This window comes from Triticum dicoccoides, chromosome 7B (genome assembly GCF_002162155.2).
Source record: "Triticum dicoccoides isolate Atlit2015 ecotype Zavitan chromosome 7B, WEW_v2.0, whole genome shotgun sequence".
NCBI lineage: Eukaryota > Viridiplantae > Streptophyta > Magnoliopsida > Poales > Poaceae > Triticum > Triticum dicoccoides.
This window is the reverse complement of record NC_041393.1, coordinates 172,164,764-172,171,548: the sequence shown is the minus strand read 5'-3', so window position 1 is coordinate 172,171,548 and position 6,785 is coordinate 172,164,764.

Here is a 6,785-nt window from a genome sequence, read left to right as displayed (position 1 = left end):
GTTTGCTCTCCACTCGGTAGGATTTTTCAAATACTTAGGCGAGTACTGGACTGCAGTTAAGCTCCCGAGTGGGAGGTTTGCTCTCCACTCGGTAGGATTTTCAAATACTTAGGCGAGTACTGGACTGCAGCTAAGCTCCCGAGTGGGAGGTTTGGTCTCCACTCGGTAGGATTTTTCGAATACTTAGGCAAGTACTGGACTGCAGCTAAGCCCCCGAGTGGGAGGTTTGCTCTCCACTCGGTAGGATTTTTCAAACTTAGGCGAGTACTGGACTGCAGCTAAGCCCCCGAGTGGGAGTCTGGCTCACCACTCGGTAGGATTTTTCAAACTTAGGCAAAACGGATTCGCAGCTAGGCCCCCGAGTGAGAGACTTGCTCGTCACTCGGTAGGAATTTGTTTTACAAACTTAGGCGAAACGGATTCACAGCTAAGCCACCCACTGGGGGGTTTCTCACGTAAACAAAAGCAACAACAATCACTGGGAAAATTATAATACTCTTGTCTTTGATAAACAAACTACAGGGGTACTTTTTATTACATCTCATCCGAGTGAGTACTTAAGTATAAAAGGGGCGGAGTGGCTCCGCATTCCAAGCTCGTGGCTCATCAATCTGGCGGTCGACATTGTAAAGACGGTACTCTCCATTGTGGAGAACTTTGGTGACGACGAAGGGGCCTTCCCAAGTAGGAGCGAGCTTGTGTGGCTTCTGTTGATCCACTCGGAGGACCAAATCTCCTTCTTAGAAGGCTCGACTCTTCACATTTCTGGCGTGGAATCGACGCAAGTCTTGCTGATAGATAGTCGAGCGGATCAAGGCCATCTCTCTTTCCTCTTCTAGGAGGTCGACTACGTGCTGCTGGGCTTGTTCTGCTTCATCTTCAGAGTAGAGTTCGACTCGGGGTGCATTATGAAGCAGGTCACTCGGCAAAACTGCTTCAGCTCCGTAGACTAGAAAGAATGGAGTTCGCCCAGTCGACCGATTAGGAGTAGTCCTCAATCCCCACAGAACTGATGGAAGTTCGTCGACCCACGTGCCTGCTGCGTGCTTGAGATCTCGCATCAACCGGGGTTTCAGCCCTTTGAGAATTAGGCCGTTTGCTCTTTCTGCTTATCCATTCGACTGGGGGTGAGCGACTGAAGCGTAGTCGACTCACGTGCCTTGAGAAGCACAAAAGGTTCTGAATTCGTCGGAATCGAAGTTTGACCCATTATCAGTCATGATGCTGTGTGGAACTCCATATCTGAATATTAACTCCCTGATGAAGTTGATAGCAGTGCTGGCATCAAGACTCTTGATAGGATTAGCTTCAATCCACTTAGTAAACTTGTCGATGGCCACCAGTACATGGGTGAAGCCAATCCTGCCAGTTCCCAGTGGTACAACCATATCTTAATCCCAAACAGCGAAGGGACAGACGAGTGGAATGGTCTTCAAGGCCGAGGCAGGCTTGTGTGACATATTGGAATAGATTTGGCATCCTTCACACTTGTCGACTATTTCCTTTGCCATGTCATTTGCTCTTGGCTAGTAAAATCCCGCTCGGTATGCTTTAGCCACAATGGTCCGAGAGGACGCATGATGACCACAGGTCCCCGAGTGGATATCGTCAAGGATTATCCAACCTTCTTCTGGTGTTATACATTTCTGACCGACTCGAGTCGCGCTTTCCCTGTACAACTGTCCCTTTATCACAGTAAAGGCCTTGGATCGACGGACGATCTGTCGAGCCTCTTCCTCGTTCTCTGGGAGTTCTTTCCTTAGCATATATGCGATGTACGGCACTGTCCAGTCGGGAGTGATGGCCAAAACTTACATGATCAGGTCAACCACAGCTGGAACATCAACTTCAGTCGGATCTGTGACAATTTTTGGCTGTGGAGCTTCTTTGGTGAAAGGATCCTCTTGAACTGATGGTGTGTGGATGTGTTCCAAAAACATATTACTGGGAATGGCTTCTCTCTTGGAACCTATTTTTGCCAAATCATCAGCCGCTTGATTTTTCAGTCGGGGTATATGATGAAGCTCTAACCTCTCGAATTTCTTCTCTAGCTTTCTCACTGTATTGCAGTAACCAGTCATGGCTGGACTTCTGACGTCCCACTCCTTCATCACTTGATTAACCACCAAATCGGAGTCGCCATAGACCATGAGGCGACGGACGCCGAGTGAAATGGCCATACGCAACCCATACAGAAGTGCTTCATATTCTGCTTTGTTATTGGAGGAATCAAAGTGGATCTGGAGTACATATCTAAGCTTTTCTCCTCAGGGGGAAACCAACACTACCCCAGCACCGGAACCATTCAGCATCTTAGATCCATCAAAGAACATGGTCCAGTGCTCCGAGTGAACTTGAGTCGGCAGTTGCTATTCAACCCACTCGGCGATGAAATCTGCTATTGCTTGGGACTTGATGGCTTTCTTTGCCTCAAACTTGATATCAAGGGGAAGGAGTTCAATCGCCCATTTTGCCACTCGACCAGTTGCATCTCTGTTGTGCAGAATCTCTGACAATGGGGCATCGCTGACAACTGTAATGGAATGGTCAGAGAAGTAATGAGAAACTTTCTTCGCGGTCATATAAATCCCATATACAAGCTTCTGATAATGAGAGTATCTTTGCTTTCATGGGGTCAAAACTTCAGAAAGATAATACACTGGGCGCTGAACTTTAAAGGCTTTTCCTTCTTCTTCCCGCTCGACCGTAAGTACTGTACTGACGACTTGTCCTGTGGCTGCAATGTAAAGCAGCAAAGGCTCTTCGCTGATTGGGGCAGCAAGCATCGGCTGGGTGGAGAGCAGGGCTTTTAGCTCTGCAAATGCTGCATCAGCTTCGGGAGTCCACTCGAACTTGTCTGACTTCTTCATCAGTCAGTAAAGAGGCAATGCCTTTTCACCAAGGCGAGAGATGAATCGACTTAAAGCGGCCAAGCATCCAGTAAGCTTCTAGACATCATGCACACGCATAGGGCATTTCATTCGGAGTATAGTACCAACTTTTTTTGAGTTGGCGTCTATTCCTCATTCGGAAACGAGAAAACCGAGTAACTTTCCGCCAGGAACTCCGAATGTGCACTTTGATGGATTAAGCTTGATATCGTACCTCTTGAGGTTGGCAAATGTTTTAGCAAGGTCATTCAGCAGGCGGAACCCTTCCGTGATTTGACCACAATATCATCCATGTATGCTTCTATATTCCGACTGATTTGAGTGAGCAAACACTTCTGAACCATCCTCATGAACGTGGCTCCGACATTCTTGAGGCCGAATGGCATGGTGACATAACAAAAGCATCTAAATGGAGTGATAAAAGCTGTTTTGATTTCGTCGGGTCCATACAGACGGATCTGATGGTAACCAAAATAAGCGTCTAAAAAAGACACGCGCTCACATCCCGCAGTCGAGTCGACTATTTGGTCGATGCGGGGGAGAGGAAAATGATCTTCCAGGCAGGCCCGATTGATATGTTTGAAGTCGATGCACATGCGAAGTGACTTGTCCTTCTTGGGGACCATGACAACATTGGTGAGCCACTCGGAGTGCTAAATCTCTCGGATAAACTCCACTGCTAAGAGCCGAGCCACCTCCTTGCCAATGGCCTTTCTTTTCTGGACGGCGGACCGTCGAAGATGTTCTTTGATAGGTTTCACTTTTGAGTCAACTCGTAGACGATGCTCAGCAAGCCCCCTGGGAACACCCGGCATGTCAGCAGGCTTCCATGCGAAGATGTCCCACTTCTCACGGAGGAACTGGATGAGCGCTTCTTCCTATTTGGAGTCGAGTGTTGTAGATATATGAGTTGGAGCAGCGCTGGGGTCGGTCGGGTGGATGTGAATCGGCTTTGTCTCACCGGACGACTGAAACGCTGATTCCGTAGCGGGCTTCTTGGCTCGCAACAAATCACTCAGATCTGCATTTTCTGGTATTCCTGCAGCTCTACCACTGCCATCTAAGCATCAGCGATCTTTGAGCCTTTCTGAAAGCACTCTTCCGCCTTCTTCCGATTGCCAGTAATAGTGATCACACCTTTGGGACCAGGCATCTTCAATTTGAGGTACACATAGCATGGTCGATCCATGAAACATGCATAAGCTGGCCTGCCCAAATAACGTAATAAGCACTCTGGAAATCCACAACTTCAAATGTCAACTTTTCTTTGCGGTAATTCTTGGAATCACCGAAAACCACATCAAGAGCAATTTGGCCGAGTGACTCGGCCTTCTTTCCAGGAATGACTCCATGGAAACTCATGTTGCTGGTACTAAGTCTGGACATCGGAATGCCCATTCCTTTCAACGTCTCTGCATACAATATATTCAGGCCACTGCCACCATCCATCAAGACTTTAGTCAGTCGAGTGCCTTCGACGACTGGGTCGACCACCAAAGCTTGCCTCCCTCGGGTGGCTATGTGCGTCGGGTCATCGGACTGGTAGAATGTGATGGAAGTCTGAGACCATTTCAGATAACTAGGTGTCAATGGAGCAACCATATTCACCTCTCGGTTGATAACCTTCAATCGACTTTTTCTTTCAACATCAGCAAAAATCATCAAGGTGGAATTGACCTGGGGATATCCTCCATCACTATCTTCTTTGTCTTCACCTTTATCCAACTCCTTTTCCTTATCTTTGGGCTGTTTCCCCTGGAATTGCTGGATTAAAAGCCGACATTGTCGAGTGGTATGTTTCAGATAAATGAATTTACCCTTCTCATCTTTCTTCGTGTGGATGTGGCACGGCAAATCCATCACGTCATTCCCTTCCTAGTCCTTCACCTTCTTAGGGTTCCAAGACCCTTTGGGTTTCCCCTTAAACTTTCCTTGAGTCATGGCCAAGGCTTCTCCAGGAGCAGCTGGCTCGCCTTTCCGCTTTTGCTTCCGACTGGAGCTCCCTCCTCTGGTTTCGTGGGCGACTGACTTATGCTTGCCACTCCGGAGCCGATTCTCTTCTTCACCATATGCATACTTGGTGGCAATTTCCATCATTCGACTCAGATACATGTCTCCGGTTCGACCGAATTTCAGGTTTAACTCTCTGTACTTAACGGCTTGCTTGAAGGCACATACTGCCTGGTGATCAGATACATTCTCTACCGTGTGATGCAACGTGATCCATCTCTGGATATAATCCCTCAGAGTTTCATTCGACTTCTGCACACAAGATTGCAGCTCTATCAACCCTGTTGGTCGCTTGCAAGTTCCTTCAAATGTTCTGACAAACACACGGGAAGATCTTCCCAAGTGTAAATGCTGCTGGGTGCTAACTGATTCAGCCACGCTCTGGCCGAGCCCTCCAACATAAGAGGCAGGTGTTTCATGGCCACCTCATCGTTGCCGCTGCCAATCTGAACAGCCACCCGATAGTCCTCAAGCCAAGTATCAGGCTTGGACTCACTAGTGAACTTACTGACTCCAGTCGCCAACCTGAAGTTGGGTGGAATCACCGCGGCTCTGATGGCTTTGCTGAAACACTCTGGTCCTGAGACATGAACTCTGCTGCTGGCGGGTGCATCTCTGTCATGACCTTCTCGGTGAGCTCTGTTCCTGTCGACCAAACCTTTCACGATGATGGATCTCGCATCAAAGCCTGGTTCTCTGGGGTCGACTGGAATCCTTCGCCCAACACCGTGATGGCGTCTGTCATCCTGCTGCCGAGGCGCGTACGATCCACCCCTTGGGGGGGTGGGCACTCGACGTCGATCATCGCGATCGAGTCGGTCATCGTACTGCTCCCGGTTCCTATACTGATCATGCCGGTCTCCACTTCCCTCATGCCTCGGGGGCGATCTTGGGCTATGGGCCGACTGGATTGTATTTGCAACGACGGATCTGCTGTGGATCATGTTCCGCGACTGCGATACAGCTGAATTCTGATCTCCTGCTGCTCAGAGTAATGCTCTGATCTGTAACAAGCCTCTGCCAGCCTCTGACTGGGAAGGCTGAATCGACTCTGCTATACGAGCTGCAGCTGCTAGATTCTGAATCGGAGTTCGATATACCTCGGTGGTGGAAAGAGTTGACGTCGACTGGAGTCTGGAACCCGTTGCCGCGCACGCTCGTCGAGTGCTCGCTGGAGGTTTTCCAGTCGAGTGCGCTCAGCCAAGTTGGCCAAGAGCGCGCCCTCTAAGGCACGAGCCTCGGGGGTTTCTCCAATGATAGGAGTGTGTAGTGCATCCATGTTCCGGCAGCGAAGATCTTCCCTCTGCAGCGAAGTGAGTGGCTCGGGTTGATACTCTTCATGGACCTGCGCTGGATCGCCTCCGCCGTCACCTCCGTCGGCGCGGGGCAAGCCGGGAGGACTGCGCGGTCCATTGACCATCAGGACCTCCGCCGCTGGATCACTGTTGTCGCACTCAGATGCAGTCTCTACGGAGCCAGTCGAACAGGCCGTAGAGAGATTTGTCGGGCTCGATCGCCGCGACTTGGGAGGTGGTCGACTGGCGAGCCACCGCGTGCGTCACCCACCGCTGAAGCCTCGACCGACTAGAGCGCTTGCGCTGGGAGGAGACAGGGAGGGAGGATGACACAGGGGTCGACCGATACTGGGTCGACGGTTGTCGCAGGAGGACGCCGCGGACGCACGCGCGAAAGTGCGTTGCCCCGCGGACGGGGAGCACGTCGATGTCGAGTGGAGCCTCCTGAAGCCAAGCGGAGTCGTCGGCGATGAACGTGAGCGCACCGAGACGGATCTCGCGGCCCTCGACCAAAACTCTTCCTGAAACCATGATGAAGGAGATCAAAAAAATTGCAACTTCTCCAATAAGTCGCTAAGACACCTGCCCC